Source organism: Rhea americana, unplaced genomic scaffold (assembly GCF_003343005.1).
Source record: "Rhea americana isolate MKP2758 unplaced genomic scaffold, rheAme1 scaffold_58, whole genome shotgun sequence".
In the NCBI taxonomy this organism is placed as follows: Eukaryota; Metazoa; Chordata; class Aves; order Rheiformes; family Rheidae; genus Rhea; species Rhea americana.
The window spans coordinates 1,411,175-1,438,657 of NW_028186734.1; positions in this window are offsets into that span (position 1 = coordinate 1,411,175).

Consider the following 27,483-nt stretch of genomic DNA (forward strand, 5'->3'; position numbering starts at 1 on the left):
CTAACCTGCAAGGTTAGTCTTTTGGGAGTGGGGAAAGTGGTAGCCTATCACTGACTTGCTGTTCTAGAGCTGCTGCTACCTGAATAATTTCTTACTGCCTTTTCCCTCTTCCAGCTCATTTCCATGGCAAAGCCATAAATCTGCTACTGTCATTCAATTTTACTATTCTCTTACCCTGACAATCTTTATTTTCAAAATTCTATTGGCATAAATTAAGTAATAACAATATAGCTTTTGCATATAGAAACAACTGTCTTTGTTAAGGTTCTTATTTTCAAACCGTTAGAGTAATTCTGAAGTTATGACGCATAGCTGAAGATCTTTTTTTACTGTCAAAACATTGCTATTTTTTCATCATAYGTACTAGCAGTGAAATATTTTAGATTTCACATGTATTTGCATAATCCACATGGTAATTGTAGCTTGGTGTAGGAGTTTCTGCACTTGTCTATATTTATTCATTCATTTACATGCATCATCAGGGAAGTATTTGGCAGATATTTTACTTCATTGATTCCTAATTTTCAGAATTCCAACTTTAAAGCTTTCTGTGTTTTTTATAGTTGTATATCACCCCCTCCACAAGACAATAAGCCTCACATAGGCCTAAAAGAGTAAATATGAAATCAGGAAGTGAAACAAAGTCAAGTCAAAATTCTGTTTTCCCAGCTGCAGACCCATAAAGCATGTGTGATGGTTTTATATGTGGCAATGATGTATCTGCCTCTCTTCAGCACACGGGGCTACATTCCCAAAGTCTGCAGCACAAACATTAACAGGAACAACTTAATTTGTGAGTAGCAGAAACAATTTTACTAAACAAAATTCTACTACTTTGTCCCACCTTCCCTTTTTACAGAAGCCCAGCTGCATTAACATCCGGGTCTCCAGCACATTTCTTTCAGTAGGCACAAAAAAAAAAAAAAAAAAAAAAAAAAAAAAAAAAAAAAAAAAAAAAAAAAAAAAAAAAAACAAGATGTATGCCATAAGGGCAGCTAGGCTGTTTTAAAATCAATACCCCACGTAATTAGTTTAAAATCTTTTTTTAATCTTCAAATGAAGCTTTCATGATACTTCTAGGGTAATTTTTGGAAAGATGCAGCATCCTCTGGCTTTCCCACAGAACATATGTAGCCAGTGCTACACTGTCCACTTCTGTGCTTGGTCCAAGAAGATCTGGATCTTTTCCACCGTCTATTACAGGGCATTTAGCCCAGGCTTTTTCTGCCAGCCCTAGAGGCTCAGACTAACCCTGGTGTGCCAGTACAGATGGCAGTTATTGCCCTTGCTAAGGAATATAAGGAACCTTGACTTCATCAAAATCAATCTACTTTCTTTYTCATAAAGCATGAAAGGTAGAAAGCCTCCGAAAACAAGAAGCTTTTATTCCCGGGCTTTCAAAACAGCAGATGAAGAACTTTGAAACTTTAACAGCGAATAGATGAACAGTYGTCACAGGTACTGCACAGTTTTGCCTGTAAACATAGGTGTAATCACAATAAAAACATTTAAAGCCYCCTTATCACTATGACTGTTCTCTGTCTGCTAGCTTTTCAATGGTTCATTGCTGTTTTCAAGAGCCAGYCGCTCTTTACCACAAAGCTTCCCAGCCTGAGACTCCCCACAGCTCCCTAATCAAATCCCTTCAGCTGAGTGAAATTGGATGGGCTCCCTTCAGATCTCATCAGYGTCAGTTAGTGAATAGAGGTATCATTTCTGATACACTACAAGACTTTCTCCTCTGCAGAGGAGCTGAGCTTGCTGCCCCAGGAATGTTCCTAGACCCTCTAAATCTGCAACAAATTTTCTCCAGCAAGGCTAGAGGCATCCTCAGCTGCCTGGTGTCCCTCGGCAATGCTGTCACTAGTTCAGTTTTTCTGCTCTGCCTGCAGGATGCTGTCACTCTCTCAACAATATTTTGATGGCCTTCCCTCCTCCACCTCTTTGAGCAGGAGCTGTAACCTGGCGCCACAACCAGCCTCCATTGCCTGTTCTCCATGCCTTTGGGTATATCCTCATCTTGTCACTCCTGTTTTGAGGCAGTTCCTTAAAATGAATACACATTAGAGGGTGGTTATTCACTTCTTGGCCTATTTTAAATCTTCCCTTTAACAAGGCGCCTACAGGCCAATGTGCATGTTTATAGTCTACCACATCAATCAACACTGTCTTCCTGTCCTCTTGTGTAAGCCTGTCTGTCTTTGCCCACCTGTAATATTCACAGCTTTTATGTTGTTTTAAGAAAGGATGGAAAATAGCATTTTTTCAATATTGTTGTGGATTATAATTCTCCCTCTTTAGTCTTGCCACCCATGTAAGGGTCCTGCAATTCAGCTGCATCTTCACCTACTGCTGTCTCTTGTCCCTTGTACATTTTCATCCACTCTTCTTCCTTGGGTTGCCCATTTCAGAGTTATGCCCTCATCTGTCTTCACTCAGTTCCATTCGTCTCCACAGATAGTCATAAACTCATAAAATAGGAAAGGAAAAAATTAGCCCAGAACGAATGAAAAAAATAGAATCATAATGTATGGATTCTATTGTGRAAAGAAGATGAAATGTTTGTAATCTTCCAAAGCAGCTCTTCCATACCAGTATACGAACTTTTCAACACAGAAAACCTATCTTTTATATTGACAGTTAATCTTAGATATGGATGTCCTTGGCCTACTATTCTAAAGGCTCAGCTAGTGCTTCTCAGCTACACTCATTAACTTTGATTCCCTTYAGAACTTCTCAGTCACTTTAAGGGTTGAAGGTCTTTCTTATTTCCTAASTATCTTGTGCCCCAATTTCTTACACTTTGTTTTTGAAAAATCAGATTTTAAAGTTTAATTTCCAGAAAAATAAATTTAGTGTTCTTTATGGTACATCACTGAAAATACCCTTTTAGAAGAATTAAAATTCATGCTCAGCATTTCTATTTCCTCGGAGTCTTTGTCACATTTTATGACTTTATTGACACACCAAAAGCCTATTAGAATTACTAGTGCTGCAGAATCAAAAAAGACACAGAAGAGAGAAGATAATTCTGTTCTTTACACATTATCAGCAAAAATGATAGCTATATTTCAGGTAGAGGATCTTTGATTACAACTGAAGCAGAAAGAAAGAAAAATCACTTCATTCATGGAATCTGGAGAGAGTTTCTAGCATTGTTTGAGAGAAACATGTAGACAAATTTKCCCTGAAAAATTATAATATAGGTATACTGCCTTTCTACCTTTTATTTAATACCCACATATTCCAGATCCTTTTGACTAGTAAGGAAAAGTTGTCTTGATATCCTAAATTTTTATATAACTTGAATTTCATTTTTAATGAAAGTAATATTTGGGATTATTTATATTTCCCCTAGTGACTCCTTGAAAAAATGCGTTTGAACAGAAATATAAAAAATTAAGAAACACACATATATATATATGTATATATATAAAAAACTTATTGAAGAGTTAAAGAGCCTCTAATTGAAATTAATTCCTTAGCAACATTCGAACTATCTGAGTCTATCTGATATTCCATATCGGGCAAGTATATTTCATTAATGAAGAAGTAAATTTCACCCTGTCATCTCATCATGGAAATACTAGCAGATCACTAGCTTGGGCTTGGTGCTTAGTGGAGTACTAAAGCTGAAGGAGTCTCCTCCAGCCAGCAGTGAGTGCTGGAGTGGTGCTGGATGCACACATCAGCTCCAGCTTGGGTGGCTTTCCACACCTCCTCTTAAGGGTCCTCTGAAGACAAATAGGTGCCACCAAGTGTTGCATTCCTTTCTCCAGAGCTGGAGATACACTGGGCACCGTTGTGAAATTGATGTTCTGTCAAATSCCTTTGCATAGACACCTCCCCTAATGCCCCTCTGAAGCAAAGCCCTACTGCTTCCACTATCTCTGCAGCCTTTCAAGGAGGCAGGCCAACTCTAAATGTATTCAGGAAAAATGAGAAAAAAAATCACTTTTTTGAGATTTCATTTTCAGAGTGCTGTAGAACGATATTTTATATTAATATGCAGTGTCCATTAAAGCCACTTTAAAGTGTTGCCTCTTCATTCAAAGCCATCCAAATTCTAGTAAAAGCCAGAGAGAGTAGGGGGAAGCCTGATTATTTTCTATTTTATTTATTTTATTGAAGACTATCAAATGGACCTATTCCAAGAACTGTCTTGCAGCAAAAAACAGAGTTCTTTGGTCATTTTACAGTGTTACAGTTCTCTAGGAATTCTAAAAATGCTCTTCCTTCTTTTCCAACCTAAAAATGCTCAGCCTTCTTTCCTTTCCTTTTCACTTAAAAATTTAAAGGAAAATGCTAGTTGTATGATGTCCTCTCTAAGAGGCAGTTGCAGGTTAGTTCTAATTTGTATACCTCATTTCAGTTCAAGATACATTTTGTTTTCTGCTTGTCATCTCCAATTGTGCAACATATGGCTGAATTTTCATGTTTGTTTTGCATCAGAACACAGTAGCTCTGGGAATTAATACACGAATCCAACAAAATAAAAAGGAAGAATTTTTGTTCAGTTTATTTCCATACCTTATCTAAGATGAATAGGGATATTTCAGAACAAACAAATGTAAAAGCCAGAAATGTTCAGTTACTTGACTCGCCTTCATGATATCTTATTTTAGAAATCCCACTTGGGACTCCTCAGTCATCAGGAAGAGGGAGAGGTGACGTATTTTGATTTTAATCCTACCAGGGAGATTGCTCTTTCAGTGGTGCTCTAAATGTTTATTTTGCCATAAGTCTTCTGTCACAGTGGATAAATAGGAAGCTGTCATCTGCTTCTTTTCTCATGTTCCAGTGACACCTGTCTAGTAGACTCTCTTCCCTATTTAACCAGATAGGATTCAGCGCTACATTATAAGAATGCAAAAAGTCATTCCAAAAAGATATAGAAATGCACAAAATCCTTCCATTTCCATTTCTATATATCTCTTACTGAATATATAGTTCAGAAGTTAAAATGATGCCTCGCACCAAGTTAGTATCAAAGATTACAAGAAAAGCAGAAAAATCATGACAATTAGCCTTCCAGACGGAACTACCAACAGGCAATTAGAATTAAAAAGTTCATCTGTAATATTTTTAACAGGAAATTTTTAACAGGAAATTCAAAATTTAATAGAGCAGTGTGAGAATGAACAGAGGCAAAAAAAAAAAAAAGAAATTAAATTCTAGATCAGAAAGTTCAGTCATATTAAAAGAATCTCCTGGGCTTGTGCCAGTTTTGCCAAAGCTTTCAATAAAATAAGTTATTTTTCATTTTGTTTTGATAATATCAGACARCAACATTAAATTTCTTTGTATGTTTAAACTTTGATACTTTGATTCATCTATAATAATACCCACAGTAAATATTCTGTTTAAGATATTAGACAGAAAGAATTGAAATGAACATTTTGATAAATATGAATCAAAGTCCTGTAAGTCTTCCTTCTCAGGGAAATAATAATTTTGAAACTAAAAACAATTTCCAAATATCCACTTTCCCAAAGGATGCAAGTTATTGATTTTGGCCATTTGCCCTAATTGTTTCTTGACTGCCTAAACCGAATTCAAATTCTTTGATGGAAACTTAAGAATAATCTGTCACAAGGTTTCATATTTAAGCCAAAAACATAATACTAAAGCTTAAAAATTCAAATAACAGAAACTAATAAAGTAGATTTGTTTAGCAAAGAAATCACAAGGTAGCCTGAAATATTTGGGGAACCAACAGAAGATTGCATTAGAGAAGAAGATACGCTACTGCCTAATATGAGATAAATATGAAGAGGAAAACTTAGGAAGCAGTAATAGGGTAAATAGACTCTTCCATGATTGCTTAATAAGCCATGAATACTTGTTTTGATAGAAAAACTTTTTCAGAAAACATCACTCAGTGTATAAAAAGGGGATAAAAATATAAGTAATTTCTGTAGCTCCATCTGCACTCCCACTCATCTGCAGACAGACTCTATTTTGGATAATGTAAGTCAGGAATAACGTTGGAGGAATCAGCAGCGAAACACCACATGAAGAACTGCAGAGCTCTTTTGCAAAGATAGTAGGTGATCTTGCGAATCCATTGACTATTGCATTAAGATTCATTAGCACAGAAGGCGCAGGAGAATAAAATACCACTACTGGGCATACAGGTCAGAGGTATGCCACGTAAAGGAGTTCGATGAATAGAGAACAGAGACGCTGGCAATAGAATCTACTTCAAAACTGGGAGCAATATATCCATGTCACTGGTCCGAAGCAGGACACATGTTGGTCCCTATCAGCTTGGATGCAGGCTGTTGCTGCGCTGCTTCTGGGACCTGAGCCCGTGTCACAACCTAGTGCAGCTTGAAGCTATGTGGAAGCACCACCTGAGAGTGGTGTAGGCTCTGAATGGGCACCATGCTCTGAAGTCCAAACTTAATGGTCCCTAGGCTCCCCAGGTTGGTGTAACCCTAATTAAAAGCCAGAAAAATACAAATGGTGTTGTGCTGAAAGACAAAAAACCACACATTGACCTAAAACCAGCAGCTACCAGGGAAATGGAGTGTGTTAAAACAGAAGGTTAGATTCATCTTCATTAAGCTAAAAGTCAGGGATCAAAGACTACACATTTAAGCTAATTATCTCATGTCTTGCAATAGTAAACAGAAAGAAATGTGCATCTTCAGCATGACTTGAATTAGACAGATATTTAGGATGGATCTAAATGCCCAATTTTTAATACGTTAAAGATACATGGAATAAATCTCATTCTGAGTGTCTRCACCAGTGGCAGTAGGGTCTTGTCAGATGAGTGTTGATGACTGCTGTATGGGAAGACAGACTCCGCTGTGCTGACGCTAAAGAAACAGAGAACCCTTTCCATATGGATGCACTGTATCTTACTTTTCTGTTGAGATATGAAGATGGTAATTGCTTGGCAAACTAAAACTATTGTGCTTTACTGTCCAGTGCCACAGCAAATACTGTTGCATGTATAGCTGCAAAGACAGCTTTTATTAGGTTTTGAGCTCTCTTGTACTTTCTGAAAGCTCCAGGATGGGACATGCTGCTGATGTCAAGACTAGGGTAACTATTGCCCAAAACACTTCCATTCCAGTCCCTGTGCTTTGAAACCAGGGTCCATGCCCTTGGGAATGATGCAAAACTGAATTCCATCTTATCTCCCACAGCATAGATAATGCTATGAATAATGGAGCCATAGAGATGATTTAGAGCTACAGAAAAACACTGATTTTCCTTACAAAGAGTGGAAGCCTAGAGTTTATCCCTAAAATGGACTGATTACAGTCTCTCCCAGAGATAGTGCTCAAATAGAGACAATCATATACAAGTATTCAAGTAAGTAAGGTCAGTTATCCAGTTATAAGAAAATTTGATAGGATTATATAGATGAATAAAAGATCTAATGCCAAAACAAAGGTAACTGTTTCCTAATCACAATAAAAATAATTCGKTTTTTTTTCTAAATAGTCATTAGACACTCATTCAGCTTAACTAATTCACCTAAAATGATATGGCGTTATAACACTGCACAATTTTCTAAAGTCTAGAGATTCTAGGACAAGGTTTACTTAGTAAAATAAAGATTTCAGAGTCAAACCTGTACCTTAAACTGTCTCAGGTTTCATTAAAAAAAAAATCCAAATATTAGGTCACTGCACATCAGGAAAGCCAAACCTCTGTCATTATCAGCACAATCAATTTATTTCTTTATATTTGCCTAGCCTTGAAATGAATATCTTTCAGCCTATTTCAATATACCAGGAAAACTCAAAATAGCTTTCCTCACATACTCATTTTTATTATTAAAACGTCTGAATGGAAAAGAGTCCACTTATTCAAATCACTTCTAGACTATCACATTGATGAAGGAGAGAGAAGACAAATCTCTATATATGTGATTTTTTTTCAGCATTAAATGGCCATGATAAAAAACAGTTTATGCATATTATTTACTTTGGCCAAATATACCATTCAGGATATCACCTCATATATATTCACGTAGAACAGCTGCATATTAAAAGAGTTGTAGGGCTTCAGCATGCTAAAATGATTCTCTGTGCTACTAGCTGTTCCCCCAGTTTCTTATTTTGTCATGTACACCAGCCTGCAGAATGCAGACCTTTCCAGTGACCTCTGCTGCTGGGATATGAGGAGTCCCCATCAGATGCAGAACATTACACATGGGAATGCAGGCAGCCTGCGTGCAAGGCATGGTGGCCTGCGTGCAAACAGACAATGTCACGGTGCTCGGGTCTAGTCTGCACCTCCACCGGGGCTTCACCATGGCCCCGAGTATGCTAAAGGAGCACCAGCCCATCCCAGTCCTGAGGCTGCCATACATCTGGCTCTAGATCCCAGAAGACTCATGTCTCTTTGCTTCTCACTCTAGACTTTTCTGAAAATATGGTTCTGAGTGAGAAACTGTCCTGGCAACACCACAGACAGCTGTCCTTTCAGGGAATAAAATTTTCATTAGTTAAGAAAAGTATTTACAAGCAGTTGGTTAGTTTCTCCTCAGCCTCAGAACTGAATGAAATCTGCTCTGTTTAACTTTGTCATACCTCAACGCATTAACAAAACTCTGAGTTTGATATTATTAAAACCACCATCATGGTGCTGAACCAGCATCCTTTTGCTAAGTGTCTTGAAAAATCCTGAACTAAATGGCTATCCCATGGAATACAATATCCCATGGACTCCGACTAAATGCTATGCTAATCTGAGCAGAGGAAAATTTCTTCACAGGCTCAATTCTGATCACCATGAGCATGTTAACAAGTGGCATTCCCTAAACCCATCTAGGAGAGATCTTCTGTAATTCCTTAGTACGTAAGTCTGCCCTACCCAAAGACACTGTGACTCAGCCCTGTCCTTCGTAGTGTGATGGAAAAAGAAAGAAAGGGGAATAAAATTTGTCCAAACAGCGGCATCGAAAGAGAAAAGCCTTCCTAATCCTCATATATTACTAGAAGRAGTCTCAAAGCATGACATTTGACAATTATTGGTATCTCAGTACACAGCTGTAAATTCTGTTCTCCACAAGGCTTATTGAAACTGCAATAAATGATGCATAACTCTTCTCTGAGTCAAGGCCTTCTGYGGTAGAGTCTCTGATCCTGCAGGTATAACTTGTTGTTTAGGTTTCAGTTCTCACTGGTTTGCAATTGTCTGTACTAGAATGCATATTCTTACATTTTAATTGATTGTACCATTCCTGTGTTGTTTTTTAACAGACATAATTTAGCAATTGTAACGTCCTTTCGTTATTGTTTACTACCTCATTCCTGCTTTGGTCACCATCTTCAAATATTACTAGCAAATATTTAGTATCATGAACTAAAGTCTGATAAAAAATATTGAATGCTATTGCATCAGAGAGTTATCCTTAAGAGAGTTTTATTTATTTGAGACAACAGCATCCTTTGGCGTTTCCTTATCAGCAGTTGTGTTCTGGGAGCTTTAAATAAGCTGGCCCTCCTTAGAAAAATTACAGGCACACACTCTGCCAATATTTTAATCTCACTCTCATTAGTTATGAAGTCAAATGCCACAAAGAAATCAGAATACACAACATTTAACATGGTGACCTTTATCAAGTGACCATTTATAACACTGTAAAAAATTCAAGACAGAAGAACACATAATTGGTGGGGGGAAGAGGGAAAACTAGACTATTCAGTGTTGTTACAGGCTACATGAGATATCAAGGACATTTTCCTAGCATTGAAGACACCCATAAGAACACAGATTTCTTTTCATTAGGGCAGAATATTTAAGAATCAGTTTGTCCTGTTCTGCTCTGAAATTTGGTAATCTGTAATAACTGCCTTACTTTTCATTTCTACTAGTCAGAATTGTAGTGCTTAAGAATCTGGGCCCTATAATTTTGAATTGCTGATGAATTCAAATCACTAATTGATTTTTTTTTCTCCTGTTTTGTCTTTAGAATAAACTGTAATCACTACCTGTAAAATCCTAGTCATAAAAAATGTTTCACTCAAGTTCACCAACATCAACTACATCATATTTCATCTATACCTGGACATCTTCAAAGCACCTTGATAATTGTCTAGGCTCTTGGCATCAGCAATAAAAACAGCTACAAATGTAGCTGTGCCTTAGATGGCTGTTGGTGCTTAGATGTGTTAGATGTCAGGTGCTATGGTTTGGTGATTGCCCTGCTGTGTCCTCTTTGATAGATTAAAGCCTTTCTCGCTATCTGAACTGATCTGTCACCCATCCAATCTGTCATCAAAAATTGGAACTTCTGCACATGTAGCAGAGCTTTCTTTTTGTCTAAGATTCCTTGTTCTGTGCAAAAAAAAAAAAAAAAAAATCCCTCCTAAATACCACTACACCAGTTTTTCCAGCAGTACCGTCTTTTACTTTCTACCTTCGTTCACTTAAAGGACAGAATTTCACATGGATATTTATCTATCTTTTTCAGCTCCCACCCAAACCCTAATGACTTCCAAGATCTTGCTTTCTTCCTAACAAAGGCTTTATCCCCTCTAACTAATGTAAAAAAAAAAAAAAAAAAGCTCATACAGCTTCTGATATTTATTGCTTTGTCATTTTGTTGTTGCTGTTGTTTTCTTCTATGTGGGAAAAAGGACAATTCCCTACCCTCATTTGCTTATCAGGATACTTATTTCAAACACTGGCAAAACACTGTGAAAAGTACAAGACAGGAAGAAAGAGATTCCTTTTTTTTCTGAGAAGAATAAAGAAAGAAACTACAAATGAGTTYAAAACAATATGTAAGCATTTATCCTGTTCTAATTGCTTTTGAATAAGCATGTTGTATAAGCAAATGTTTTCTCTTACATAGACTTGAATAGTGTCCCTTGTAATATACTAGTGTTCCACTCTTCTGCTGTGACTGTTTTCAAGACTCATATGAGTGGCTTTTGCATGGATCTTAACTTCAAGGCAAAATGGAAGACATTTTAAAAATCTAGTTAGCCATCCATACCATCAAATACATGCATTTGCAATTATTTTAATTAGACCTTCAAATAAAGGTTAGTACARTGATTATTAATATTAATACCACATTATACATTCAGGAAAATGTATATTCATTTATTTGAACGTGAAATCAGTCATAATTCTGCTTTYCCTTTTCTTTTGGCTTTAAAAAGGGGCTACAAATCCCCCACATTATTAATATAATGTTATGATTGAGAAATTACACTTACTAGAGTAAAGAGACTCAAAGGACGGTTTCCAGAGCAACCATAATTCTGCCAGCTAGCACTTTATGTGTCTCCTGAAGRCAAATTCTGCCTCCTGCTCACAGCTGGAGCAAATCCTTACGGTTACCTCCGTCTGCAGGGTGACTTTGCAGCTGTTACGTTGCTCTGCAGGCAGCAGCAGCCACGTAGCAGCTGCTTTTGCTGAACTAGGGTTCAGCAACCAACTGCACCCTGCTCAAATCCCTCTTGGCAGCCCCCTAGGACCCCTTTCGGGAACCCTCTCCAGCATCACGCAACAGCACTGTCCTCCCCTGCTCCCCTTACACAGCTATGTTAAGAGTCTTCTGTGACTCTTCCTTGGATAGGGAAATTTGTACCCAAAGCATGTGAATTAGCATCCTCCTCCATGAGCGTCCAAACCAGTCCCGGTCCTATTGCCTCTCCATGCACTGGAGTCCTCCCAGGGAGCACTGAGCATCTCACAGCAGGGCAGCTGCAGGCCCAGGGACTCCTGGCAGATTTAGTAATCATAACAGTGAATGCTGTGACCTAGACACTTGAAAAATGCAGACCAAAATATCACACATATATAGAGGCAATACTGAATTCTCCRATTTAACACCTATAGGAGAAAAAAAGTCTCCTATTCACACCATCCAAGACCTCAGCAAATATACCCCATTCCTAGATTCATGCATCCAGCTTCTACAGAAATAAATAGTAAGCTTGTATATCTGTGGGCTGAATTTTGTCATGTTTATATAAATATGCAGTACTTGATTTGGCYTTGGTGCTGAAAGTTTGAAATCAGTTAAACTATGTATTTTTAGCTGCAAGCTTTCCCTGCCTTTTGAAACTGGCACAAATGGCAGAAAACATGCAATGAAACAGGAGGCTATTACATTGCCCAGTACAAAACCAATTGAATTTTGAATTTTAACATATTAATAAAGGAATAAAAATGTTCTCCCGACAGTGATCCACACCTCCATTCCTAGTACATAAAAGTAAAAAAGAAAAAAAAAAAGTATCATGCTACGGTGTGAAAGATGATCTTGTCTGATTCAAAGCTTTCTCCTTCAATGCTACATAATTTGGTGATGTTTCATCTATTCCTCTCTTGTTTCATTTCATCAATAAGTTTGCACATTCTCAGAATTAAGAATGAGCTCTTTATTCTCCATGCTCAGCACTGCCTTTAAATGTTAGATAATAATGTTCAGATAAGAGAAAAACCCAATGAAGGTCATGGCAAATATTTTGTTCCTGTCTTTGGGATCACAATTTGCTTCGGAGTTTGATCTTGGAAGCAGCTGAGTAATTGGAGTATCTAGAAAGTTGAAGAAAGTGTCATTGGTCAGGATAGCTTACTTTCATTGAATTCAGTTCAGTTACAGTTTATAGCGCGTGYTTAAAATTTTACATAATTTCCTGCAAAGAGCAGGCCCAAAGACTTGTTTGACTTCTTCATTGAATCAAAGGAGAATGTACCCTCTTTTGTAGCACAGAGCTGTAATATCTCAGTCTCATGGTACTAACAAATGGAAGGATGAAAATGTGTATATATATATATATGTGTGTGTGTATATATATATATATATAAATAAATATATATATAAATAAATATATATAAAATAGATATAATGAAAGTCTAATATTTACTTTCTGTAGCATTAGCCAATAGCTTTATTCCTAATACGGATAAACTCATTCTGTGTGCCACACATCAGAATTTGTGCAAACATTTGCAGGAAGGAAATGTTCGTATGCAYTCATCCATTAAGTGAGATCCTCGAAGAGTGGATTGATGAACATCAATACAGCTCTGTGATTTCAACAGGACTATGCTGATTTACATCTAGCTTTTCATAAGTGTAATATTGTAATAGATAAAAAGCCCTTAACCTCAAACTTTGTCCACAATGATCTGTARTACAGCCCTGGAAGATTGGAGATTACTTCTTGCTGTCATGCTGATAATAAATCCCATGGCATGAGAGAAAGTATATATCTACTTTAACTAGAACTCAATGGATCTATTTTTGTATGGGCCATCAATATTATTTAAACTATTTGGATAGTTTAAATTCAACAGAGATKGCAGTATTAAGTGTTAAAATCAACAAACCAGATTTTTGTATACTTCCCACTGTTCTGAAGCTTCTGTACGTGGACCCATTGGCRTATGTATACATGTTACTTGTTTTGAGTTTGCCTATGTGAATGTGAAAATTTCTTTAAGTACCTTGCAGTCTGGTGTCTGAATAAATTCTTACAGTCCCATCCTTAAAAAAGGATTACACTTACAAAGAAACAATTACTGCAGCAAAAGTTCTGCTGATTCACTGCTGTTTGCCCCATCGTGTTCATTTAGATTAGTGCTGCTACAGTGATTTAGTTCCACCTCACAAGATAATGAGTCTAAATTTTATTTCTGTTAGTTGCCCAGGCATGCACTGCATGATAAATATCTGAAAAGCAAAGGTGAGGGGAGAGAAAAAGCTGTTCACTTAGAAAAAAATAAAAAGGTAATGATGACTTTTTTTTTTCCCCCCTAAAGAAAACTTCTGATAACAAAGACTGTATAGGAAACTGATGAGAAGAAACAAATGGAAAGAAGCTGAAATTCTGGGTGGAGGTTTCATATCAAGAGGTCTGAATACTAGTCTCAAAGCTCGTTTCTTCAGCTTCTTCAACTTCAGCTCTACGAAAGGCTTCCTACCTGGTCCTAAAGAAGTCACAGGAATGATGCACTTGAGTGTTTGTCTAATCAGAATCCTTACTGAGCTGTGCAGTCAGGTTCAACTTTCAAATAAAACACTAAAAGAGAGGTACCGATGAATACAAAATTACTTATAGAAGAAAGGGGAAAGGAYCCTGAAGTTCCCAGTGCAACGTCACTCAGCATGCCTTGGTCCAGACTATAAATGTACAGTGCAATGTTGCCTCATTACCTAAGAAAAGTTCATGGGGAACTGTCTGTCTCAGTATGAATAAGCAGTAAAAGAAGAGCAAAATACCATAAATATCATCAGTATAGCAATGGGATATGGTTAACACCTTGCAAAGAGATCCAAGCAGTGAGTCCACCTTTCCAATCAATTGAAACAAATAAAATGGCGGCAGATATGGGTTGGTTTTTTTCTTTCCTTCTCAGGCATGCACTGTCTCCCTTGTTTTTGACTCCATTGTATTTTTTTAACCTTCAAAATAAGCAGAAATGGCACGTGGTGTTCCATGCAGTTACCACAGCGTTGAGGTCTAATTACAACCTGTACAATTACATGAATTCCCAGTTTTCATAGCMTGATCAAGCACAGTGAACTCTGACTCAACTTGCAATCATAGTCTAGGAGTAGAGGTGCTATTGATTGGCAAGTTGGCATTAAATCCTTGATCGTATAAGCGGCTTAAGTCGTTTCGTCTACATAGCTCTAAAAATCTTCCTTCATATCCTCCAAACACCTYATTAGCTTAATACATTTTGTTCTATTAGAGTTTCTTAGGATACATGCAAGACCTGATTCTGCCATAAAAATTACCATTGACTTAGGAGGTGAAAGATGAAGTTCTAACAATTATACTGCCCTCAGAAGTACAATTGCATTTCCGAACTTCCTACCAAATCCGAGGGTGGAATACTGCATGAATTATGCACTATGACCATTCTKTTATCTTTCTAACCAAAATATCTCATGGGTGGGGTTCCTCAGTCAAATGTATATATTTATAGTGCAGACATCTGCATATGAACTAGTCATATAGCTTGCTTCTGGAGTTGATGGAAATAAATAGGTACTTCTAAGATGCAATATATTCCATTCTAAGGTAGACTTCAAAACCAGGGCAGATAAATAAATAGTAAGGGAGTCTGTTTTTCTCCACTGACTTAGAAAGCAGTATGGGTGACTAGCAGATCTGTGGAYTTCTCATTGTAGATATCCATAGCTACTTGAGATGAATCTCATCAAAATAATCAATCAAGGGAAAGTTTGAAGTAAAAGACAGAAAGGAATAAGTTGAAAAATATGTCCCCCAGACCAAGCTTAGATGCAGGATAAGAACATTAAATGCTAAGGAATTAACAGCATGGGATTAACACTGAACCAGCTGGTTCTGTAAACCAATAGTCCTCTGAGAAGTCCTGCCAGTTCAAGTAATCTGGTTACCTTCAAATTAAAACATGTGGTGAGAYAATTTTCTTTTAACTGCCAGAAGTGATGATCCGGGGTAAGTGTCATGGATATTCATACTGTGGTACTGGCAACATCCTAACTCTGTCCTCCATGTCCTCCAAAGGAGTCTTCCACCTATGCAGCACTGGTTTCTATGGGTTGGCACTGGAAATGCAGTTCAGATTAATATTAATCCTTTTGCATAAACATTTTACTTGAAAGATAAATATTTCACTGGAACATTGATTGATGTAGATACAGCAAAAATGATCGGGGACGTTCATATGTTCTTTAAAATTGAATATTCTAAAGTAAGAAAACTAATTTATCAGTTCATTAAGCACTCCAAGGACTGCTCCTTTGGGGCCATAGCTGTCTACCTGACCTGTGCTCATAAAGCTGACAAGTGGAAACTGTCCCTTTCCCCTTAGCTTCAAAACACTGTGTACTTGGCAAATGTTTTGTCTAACTGTTAAATGGAATGATTATGCTATTTCATATTTCTCATTCTCAAGAAGGATTAGTTTATAATCCCTACTTCTATTTCTCTGAACTAAAAAAGCTGTTATTCAACAGCAACAAAAAATCTAGAAAAAATAAAGATACTCTACAAGACAATCAGACTGATTTCTCCTTCTTAATCACTGTGAAATAAAAATAATTCTAGGCTCAGCATTACAACTGATACAGAAATGTTTACCGCTTCAGGACATTTTTATAGTTGCATTAGTCCTCTAGAGTATCATCTTGGGGAACCGTAAACAGAGCAAAGAGAATGGCAAAACATTAATAGGGTATATAAGAACAGTATATCCATAACAAGATTGCTAGTGTAATGAACAATCAGTTCATACTTGGAGAAGTTTTCCAAACATTGCTTGAAAGAGACAAAAGTATAATTTAGGCGTTCCTGAAGCTACCTCACTAAGAGTTTAGCCATCTATAAATACATGTCAAAGGAACAAAATATTTGGTTTTATACTGTACAAAATCCAAACTGTTACAGATATTGCTTTTGCTGACTGCAGATTCAGCACTATTAAGTAGTGTCAAGGATTTTTTCTTACCATTTAATCAAGTTTCAACATTAAGGAAAATATCCTACATTTATGATTTGTTTTAGTTTGTATCAGGTTTTCCTAGAGATAGTCTGAGTAGAAATGAATGTGGGTCAGATCAGCTTCCATCCACTCATCCAATGTGCTTTTCCAAGCAAGATGTGATCTTGCTTTCTTCTGTAAGAATTAATTACTCTCCATTGGTTGAGCTTGTGGTATACAGAAACTGCGTCTGCCTCCACAGAGCACGTCTTCTTATAGAGGATATCTTTTCTTCCTCATGAAAACAGRATGGTGTAATGACTAGGAGACACTAGTAGTGAGACAAAAGTAACACTAGACTTTTGCTCTGAATGCAATTTTTTTTCAGACAGTCTCTAAATGCCTGYGGTATCTTTAATTTTGTTTCCTGTTATGTTGTGGAGTCCTACTCTGTTTTGTATCAAAAGTACCATGTTATGGTGGTCCTGTATGATGTCCTGGTACTACTGTATGGTTTCCATTCCAGGCAGTATGGAAAATGCCATTACTAAAATGTAGTGTTTGCCAATAACTACCATTACAATAATATGCTTTGCAATCATTTATCTYTATACACAATAAATAACTGAGACATGTGGGACAACTATTTGAAAATACTATATAATATTAATAAATAATAATAAACAATAAAATATTTTAGCAATAGCCTTTGCTACTATAAACATGTATAATTTTTTTCACATCTTCTTGTGTAGGTCTTAGTTTACGTTTGTTCATGATATTCTCTATAAAATGATTACACAATAATAAATCATACACTCATTTTACTGATCAATAAAAAGAACAGGATCCTAAGGAATGATTATATCATGCAGTATGTAGCAGACCAATGGACAAACATCCAGTTCAATATTCAGTAAAAACAGAAGAGCAGGAAGTAAAAATGAGAGCTATATGTCATCAGTTTTTCTTTTAAAATGYCTATTAGATAGAGCTTATAATGCTAGACTCTACTCATTATAGACATCCAGAGAAAAGACAGAGTTGTTCTAATTATACTGTGCATAGAAAAGCAACTGGATGCATTTACCAGTCCAGAATGAAGCAATGGAAAATGTGAATAGTTGCTAGGTTCTTTTGTGATACAGGCTCAGGAAATTGTGCTGATCAATCACAAGAGAAAACTTCTTATCTCAAACGTCTCCCACACAGAGTCCCATTTCAATACCTGGAGCTTTGAAAAAGAAGAAAAAACAGTGCATAACAGTAAATGCTGGAGGAAAAAAAAAAGCCAATTACATGCCAATATTCAGTTCTGGGTTGTGGATGTGTTCATGCAGTCTAAGTGGAAAGGATTGTAAATTCWAAAGTTCTGAAAAGGTATTTTATTTTTTTTTTTTAATTTAAAACTGTGCTTGTTAAATTAAATTCAAATTTTTGGAAGATGAGGCTTGAGGGATTCTCAATTCTGGGAAATGAATTTTACTGTACAGAGAAAAGGTTGTATTGAACTCTAAGCAGCTATAGTGTGAGCTTTTGCATATAGAGACATCCTTCTGTATTTTCCCTTGACATGTTCTAGCCCTTTTTTCTTCTCTAGGATAAATGACTTCATGCTACAGTAGCTCACATCTGAGCAAATTAACAGCCTTGCCAAATTCAGCTGAATTATTTATGTGACCATTTTATGACTAAATACTGTCATCCACCTGAGACATCAGTACCAATCAACACAAAACATCTAATAAGTGCTTCAACTGAACTAGCAGTTCTGTTAATCTGAAATCCAACTGCTGCATCTGCTGGACTTGGCAGTTCCTGAAGAYGTCCCCGCCTGCTCGGTTAAAGGTKCTCTACCATTACGTTATGGCAGCAAGGAGACTTACGGGATCATCCACTGCTAAAAAACATTTTGTAAGGGTAGAATCACCTGAGTCCAAAAATACAGCAGTGATTCAGAGGGCACTAGTGATCAATACTTTCTTCCACAGCAGCAGATTCTTATCTAGGATTTTATTTGGGAAGGGACTTTAATGAAGTTCACCATGAAGCAACTCTCCTYGAGTTTTCTCCAGCTTTTCCAGACTCATGGGGATCAGGTTACCCTATAATGACTCCTAAGTAATTCTAGATGACTTTGGGTTTAGCCATGCTCACGGATATTCTCAAACACAAACTCCATAGATCTATGCCACTAATATTTTTATGTTTATTGCCATTCTTCAGACAGATATACTTCTGTTTTMAAGAGTATGTTCAGGACACAAAGGTACTGCAAATAGTAATAGAATAAGCATTCCAAAGAATGGAAATATCTCCTCTTTACAATTAGATGATAGACTAAAAGGATGCGTTACTTTTCAGATGCTCTGTGATCCACAAAAGGGACTTCTCTCTTTGCAAGTACAGTACAGGTAGAATAATCAAGGACAGAAAATAATTGCTTGCAGTGCATATGAAGGARTGTGTCACAGTGTGCCAGAGGATGATGAACAGCGCCATTCAAACATTCATCTCTATAATTAAGTCAAGAAATTCTGAATGTCAATTGACCTTTAAAATCACCAGCTATTTATCAATATTTAAAAGAAAATTCTGAAATTATTTGCATTCATAAATTTGACATTATTTTTATTTAGGCAACAATAGTAACATCAGCAGAAAAGACACATAACTGCACTGCTCGATAGGTAAAATGAGCAAGTGTCATAACGAAACAAGGAAAATGAATAGATCCACACAAGAGAGGATGKTGTAATGAGATGCAGAGAACTAACACATGGTGCCAGTCCTTCTCAATATAGTGGCAGGCACATTGGGGTTTAAAGAGCTTTACCCAATGTGGGGCATAGATAGGTCAGCCTGTTCTGAGGCAGATGGAAATTACATGTCCTGAGACACCTCACATAATTTTCTGCAATTGCAGCCGAAGCAAATACTAGGTAGTTAGAGAATATATGAAGTACTCCAACCCTTCTAGGGTATACAATAAGAAAACGATACGTGATACTTATATCAAACTAGATGGAATATTGCCTAAAACATCCAGGAGAGATGAGTCTGAGAAATGAGAATCTTGAAAGCTGGGAAATTAAAGTTCACAAGGGCTGGTGCCCAGTGTGCATGTGCACACACGTACACACACATACATATTCTCTCTCTCTCTCTTATGGAAAATAGTCTTGATTTATTAAGTGCAAAGGAACAGTAGCTAGATCTGTTATTATTTTTTTTCCTTTGGAGGTATTGTGAAGATTCTGAAAACGAATCTTTCAGAATGTAGACAAGGCATAAAAACCACCCACAGTAATACAAAGACAACTAGAGAATAACTGTAGTATACATATATAACATGTATTGTCCRTGGGTTACCTATTTATATGGCTAATCYGCAGCAAAGACACTGTGTGTATTGTTGTTGCCATAGTTACAGAGGACTTGTGGGGTATATTGTATATCAGTTTTGTATTGTACTTATTTACTAGAAAAAGCAGCAATTTCATCTATTATTTATATCATTCCTTSTTCCTTTCACCACATCTCCAGTCTGCGCTACTATGCTTTCACTTCATTTTCCCACACTTCTTAGAAGCTGGTTTATGTAATATCACATAAGACAAACAGGAAAATGGCACAAGATACATTTCCGCTGAAAAGTATAAAGCTTCCTGTTGTGTTATATGGATATGAATTCCAGACTGCTTTGTTTGCTAATTAGTAACGTAAAATTCAATATTCTCTTGAGGATTGCTTAATTATTTTCTGAGAGTGGGGAGAAATAGAAGTGAACRCAATTTTAAGGTCACATGATATAAAGTAGATGCAGTATTTGTTGTATATAGTAATTCAGCATTTACTAATTTAGWCTTCTCACAGTAAAAAGCTCATTACAATCTTCAGAAATCATACTGTTTTAATGATGACCTACTGACAATAATGAAGCTGYACTTGTTCTGTAGTTGATGTTGTTGGAAGATAAAAGAGTGAGAGGAACAAGAAGAAAATGCCTCTTTCAGTTATTTTTATTTTGTAGAGCCTTAAAATATATTTAAAATATATTGTAATAAGGTTGCTCGGAATATTGACTAAAACAATCAGCTGTGAAACAAAACCCAAATAACTGGCTACTAATAATGTTCCATGTATTTCAGCACAGTATTGCAAGCCCTCTGCCTTCAGTAGAGTGAGCAAATAAAAAGAAAAATGTTGTGCACTCTATACTGTTTTTTGGATTGTGCTTTTCTGAGGCATATGACAGAGAGGTGGCTCTGGTAAAGTGCAGTGTGCAGGCTATGTGGGACCAGAATAGAGAAACATCTGGGCACAKTTCAAAAGGTGGAAGCCTGAGCAGCGCATGCCTGCACAGAAGCCTGGGAAGCTTTCTTTTCTTTTTTATTAGAGCAACTGGGGCACACAACTGAGAACTGTTTCAACAGCTGAGCATGGCATTCCCTATTTAGGGAGGTGAAAGTCTGTGAGTGCATCTCTGTCTGGGTAGAGAATTTTAGGGGGTTGACAGTGTGTCGTTGATTGATAAATTGATTTGCTGTGATTCTTCCTAGGTTAAGGAAGAGCACTTTTTTGTTTGTTTGTTTGTTTGTTTTAGAAAAGGCCTTTATATGCTTCTGAGAAATGCTGCTAACAATTTGTTACAGATGCACAGTGGCCAGAAGAGCTTAGGCTCTAAAAGATAGTGCATTARAAGAGAGCCAATTTCTCCTCTGAGAGCACCAAACTGACGCATGTAATTGCGCTCCACAAAAACAGAATCGAAAATGCACGTGCCAGCCCCCTTTGCAGAATGCAGCTCTAAGGGCTGACAGAGGTTGCGTTCCCAAACTCTGCAGCATATGTGTACCCACAACATGAAAGCATGGCTGTAACGTGGATGGAAATATGTGGCCTTAATTCCGGCATGGACTGATGGAATAAGAGCAGGAGAGGCGTAGCAGCATGACCTTCAAATTAGTCTAGTAGGCCTGCTCAGGGGCCTCCAGGCATTACTCAGATGGTTAGCATGTCCAAAGYCTATGCCATCCACCTACAGTGTTATCAACTTAGACTTTTAATAACCTGTTTTCTTTTCATGTAACACTATACCGAGCTATACTGCCCAATCATACAGCAAAACTGCCTTCTTACTATGTCCAGATATCTTTCTGAAAGTCAGGTCACTAAATCATCAGTTAAACTGCTTCTCTCATCTTTCATTAGTGTAGCAAGATCTTGAACTTCAGCTGAGCTACTTCAGTACCATCAGATGATAGCCTAATCCAGATGGTTTTTAATCCTTCTCTAAACATATGCCCTATCTTCATTATGAAAATGGRTTTAGGAATTTCTTTCAAACTAAACCTTTCCTTAAAACTCCATGGCTACCCTGCAACACAGAACAAGACCATTTGATTTTGACAGTCGCCTTCTTAAATACAATTCCATCTGTACAAGGAGTTACCTTTCACAGGGGTGTGCTTCATTGCCTTTGCACCATATGGTCCTGTCCCATCAGATTTACCGRGAGTGTAATTACAGAGGAGGAGTCATTCCAGAAAGAGCAACTTTGACAGCATGGGAACAAGAGGCTACCAGTCAGGACAGCTTCTAGTTACGCCTCCACAGCCCTCTTCAAGCATGCGCTTAATCTAGGCTGCAAACACATATTGGTGTCACTTACTCATCTTGACACTAAGCTGGAAAGAGCTATGAGAGCTGCTAACCTCTCTGAAGACAGCACCTCATTTCATATGTGAGTAATAAGTCTGTATTCCCTAGAGGGAGATGTATGCTAATGGCTTGAAACTGAGAGGTGCTGAGTATTTAAAGCTTCTACTGAAGTCATCTTCATAGAAGACACTCCAACAATTATGGATGCCTCACTCCTCCTGAGATCAGGGCATCAATAAGGTTCTACATTTTTCTTCAGTTAAKAAAGATGCTTCCATATCTTCTACATAAAGGAAAAAAACGTCATCATTTAGATGACTGCTTTGTAGCATTCAAATGTGCCATTAACTAATATTTAATTTGTTCTATTCAATTGTTTTCAGTGGACCAATATCACAGGGTTATAAACAGTCCACAGTTACACACTGTGAACSTCTGAATATTTGTCAAGTTATATCAAAGTTCAGCTAAATGTAATTCTAAACCCCTTACTGGTGCATAGCTACCCTTGAATGTTCTGATTAATAAATAAATGTCTTTCTCCAAGACAATAATGACCAATTCCTAAATTCCAGGGGKTTTCTGAACATTTTTTTCTCCTACAAATTAGTCAGAAAGTTAAACTGTTTGAATGAGACTTTTCCAGCAGCTATCCCATTTAAGTAAAAATATTTTTTCCAGACTTCAACTTTTTCATCCAAAAATGCTTCAACCTTMATTTCAAGACCATCTAGCATTTGACACTTTAGGTAAAAAATATTCAATGATTCTGATTCTTTCATTCCCGGAGTGGGAGTTGTGGGAAAGGAAAAGGAGATTACTATCTCACAGTTGTCTGAAAAGAAAAAAATAGAAAAAAGTGTTAGGGTCAGGCTGGGCATTTTTCAGTATGACCTAAAAGCATTCATGGCTTTGCATACATCTAAAACCTTACTGGAAGTTTCAATAGATAAGAGCTGGAARATGCTAAACTCTGGATTTGAGGCTATTGCATACGTGCAATAGTCCTATTCATTAGCACTTATGCTATTGTCTATTGTTTTACGTATCATACAAATGATACCAAACTTTTTGTAGTGAGAGTGAAAGATAGGATATTCTTTCTGATCTGAATTATTTTAGATTCACAGCTTACAATTTTACAAAGTGAACAGATGATGCCAGTACTATTACAATTATAATTACTATTACCCTCAGAGGAATAGGATCAAGTAGCAAAAGACTAAGGAAGYATTATTTGTGTTCTTTTACTCTCTTTTCACGTCTAGAATAGCCGTAGTTGATAAGAGGATTGTGCTAGGCATATTCACTGAGTTCACTTAAATACTGGCATAYCCTGTTTTAGTTGCCACTGAACTTTCTTCAACAGCGGAAAGTAAAGAATTTCATTTAGTTCAAGGTACCCATAACCTCTGCTTTGCCTAAAAACCAGTGCAATCCCATAAACGGGCTCCAGAGATTTGTGCAGAGCACTAGGATATGTGCATGRAAGAAAAGCTTGATGCCAGACTTAACAAATGTCACCTAGGTCCATATCGCTAATGTCGGACTAAACAATAATRTTTCCTTGATTTTCAGCAGTGTGAAGTTTTTGCTGCTCCCACTGACTTCAGTGGGACTCGACACTTCTGCCAGTCAAACCATTTAACTTGAAATTTTCTTGGTGTTGTCATTTTTTTATATCCTTACAAGTAGCACTTCTGTATGAAWTTGATAGCCCAGCAAAACCAGATTTGGCTTTTGGCCATATGAACTACTTTGGAAATACTTTCATAGTCAATCATTCTTTTGGTTTTTCTATAATTTTATATTATTAGGATTTTTTTAATTAAAAAACTAATATTTTATTATCACATAGGAAAAATTTTTTTTCTCCTTAGTCCCAAAACTGCCAAGGAATTATGACTACATGAATGAGATATCATGACTAAGAACTGAAAGAACATTTTTAAGGCTTGGAGACACAAACTAGGCTTCTTCATTATTATTAAATCTGAAAAAGTAACCTCATTCTAAAACACTTATCAGTGTGAAGCTACCACAGAGGTCATCAGGAAATTTTAAGTACTAAATGCTTTTGAAATTGAAGTTATATATCTACATGCCTGAAATGCTGATTTAGGTCCTCCACTTAGCCTCTCAGTTTGAAAAATTCTATCATGATTTGTGAGGTCTTGCAGGGGGCAGATGAGATATCGGTCACTGCTGCAATATAACTTGAAGAGAAATTAAGTTTTGGGAGGAAGCAGGTTATCTCGCCAGGTCTGCTTTATAATCAGAAATAAATCTGACAGATGGAAAATGCCCCTTTTCAAGTGATCATTAAATACATAATTTAGTAGGTTCAAAGGTTAAGAAATATAACTCTTAGACTTCTGTCATTGCACTTCTATTAATAAAATCAGTAACTAGTATACATATACAAAAATGAAATATTAAAAAAAATCGATGTGAAGGGGATAGTACATAAGTTAAAAGGCCGGAAGGCACCAGCATGATCACTTTGTCTTGCACCCTTTGCAGTTATAGTTATCAGAAGTACATCCTTTGCAAATCCCCAGAAGGCATCCACTTTGGAAGTAGTTTGTAACCTGGAGGAGAAGGCAATATCCCAGAAAAAAGCACAAGGCATCTAAACATYCATGGTACTTCTCCATTAGTGGGCTCTTCCCAGCTTCAGACACCTCCTCCTGCTCACATTTCCCATCCTGTTTCCGTGGGCTTTTCAGTGGCCCACCCCTCCCTGTTCCCAAACCGTTTTCCAGTTCCAGCTTGAGAACTGCAATTTGAGACATGTAGCAGAAGTCTGACAACTTCTTAAATTCATTGTTGTTTAAACTAGGGTTTTCCTTTCAGAGAGAAAAAAAAATCCAACACTGAGGAAAAATAGCCAAGGGATATAGAATTCAGCACAGTGCTTTGTGAAGCTATTCTAGTGCTTACTTGCCTATACAGTCAGGAACTTGCAACTCATTCCTAGTTTTTCAGCCACTGGATCTATTTATAATCAGGTGATTATTTGCCAGATACTACACTCTTTATTCAAGGCCATCACGTACAGAGTTTATTTATTTCTTACTAAAGAGTTTTTTATTTGGTGCTAGTCAGGAATTCTGATCAGCTTCATAAGAGATGCTTTATCCTATTTGGCAATATCTGATTGTATCTAGTATGACTGTTCTGCATCAGACACTGGCATACTACTTTGCAGCTGACGTGACCCTTAAAACACTGTAATTTCAGTTTTTTTTCAATCTCTTTTCTTCTATCACACGGTACTGTTGTTACAGAGCTTATGTGGAAAATACTGTTGTAGTAGTAGATTAACGTTAATACCTTCTCCACAAGATCTCTGACGTTAACTCTCCACCTCAAGACTTTCACAGGAGAAAGCCTCTAACTAGAGGAGAAGAAATTAGTATAAATTAATGAAAAAGAGGGGAAGAGACCAGATCCAAGAAAGAGAATTTTATTTAKATGCCTCAGTTCACTTCTTAATAAATGGGGAGATGCAATCACTGAGAATGAGACTGACAACAGCCTAAGAAACAAGTAAACCAGTCAGTAGAAAATGCAGAAAGCTGAGTATATGCAAAATTCACTCTTCCTCTAAGTACGCCAGGCTTGGCTGCTTGTGTGGAGTAGATTTCTAACTGGAAATCATTTCACTTAGACACATTGCGTGCGTCTTTGGATGCAGGGGAATGCCCCGCAGTGCCAGCTGGTAACCTCCATCTCCTGGGCAGAGGGAGTCACTCGCTGCCTGTTTTAGAGATGAAATGGGCTGTCCCCTTGAAGTGCCTTTCAATCTGTCCTGACTAAAATGACTGAAGTTAAAACGAGGTAAATGTCCTTTGACCATTACCTCAGCTGCAAGAGAGGCGAACTTTAGGCAATGAAGGAACTTTCTGAGAAAAATCTTAGTGTCTAAAGCTAATGGGGTTGGATAGAAGTCTTTTCATTCTCTCTTATTAATTTAGGTGTCCATATTTTTCACTTATGCTGCCCTGTTGGTACCTAAGTGATTTTTGTTCAGATTTTGTCCAGATTCAATGTAACAAAGACAAGACAATTTCTTTGTCCCTAGAGCACTAAATTAAGCTAAAACAGCCTGACAAAATAATGTTCTTTTCTAGCAGAGCATCACCCTTAAGCACCCTCATTATTTTATCTCTCTGTTGTACTGTACAATAGGTCCCCTATTTTCTGAGCTGAATTCTGCCCTGTGGGGCTGAGGGTACACCATTTAAGTGAACTTAAGGATGTTTTTTTGACAATTACTGATGTTATTCTCTGTATGATCTGACTGCTCCATGACAGAGGATTAGTCTTGTAGCAATTCCTGTGAAAATAGTTAAAACAGATTGAATAGAGCAGGTGCTGCCTTATTTGTGCAGATCTTTGTTCTACCATACCTCATTTTATCTTGTCCACTCAGCATTATTAAGAACTGCTTAAAAAGAAATGCAGTTCTAAAGAAAGAACTCAGCTTAACTGATTTGTGGACATGTTTATTTTGGTTTTAGTTTTCATATTGGAAAAATATCTAAGTTTCTTTTTATATTTTTTATTCCTTGAACAAAAGCTAGGAAATGGAAAACTCTTATCTGCTATTTTAACTTAAAAAAATAGAAAATAATAAAAATTAATGTTTCTTTCTCAGCAGATGAGATGTTGATATATGATTTTTGTGGAATAAGTATCAGTTTCTCATCAGTATAAATTTTCAATTTTTGAAATAACTGATTCATATGAACTCTTCATATCAGATTAATGCCTAACTGGTTGCTATAGTCTCCATAATGAGAATTAACAAAATAATTCTCATACATTTCATCTTAGACAAACTGAATTTTTCTCTGAGAATATCCCACAAGYAATAAATATCTTAGCCAGTTCCTCATGAATACACCTGTGATCTAAATTGATTTAGGCTTTAAGAAATCTTTAGTGACTATAAAATAATGCTATCTGTTTATTGTACTGTTACTGAAACCATGAAATTGCTTCCAAGATTAAACAAGATCATAGCAGGGATGGTCAGTCCCTACCATACCGGCAACATAGCTGCTGTGCTGGAGTGGAAGCAAATGCGTTATACATACACAATCAATTTTCCTGGTGTTGATTCAAAGGATATCTTTTCCATTTGTAGATTTGGTATGTGGGAGCACAGTCTGTGCCGTTCAAAGGTTATGAGCAAYGAGAACTCAGATGGAAATTAGATTTCTGGATGACAGGTATGGTCTTCAACTCTAAGGAGTACGTCTGTCTGGCAGCAGTTCTCTGGATGTGTCTGACAAAACGTAGGAGGAAGCAGTCAGAGCTGAGCCTTTGCAAGTCAGAACTGTCTGTGGTCCGTACTGCCACTGAAACAGTGACATCTTCCCTCTCTGCTGGCTCCTGCAGGAC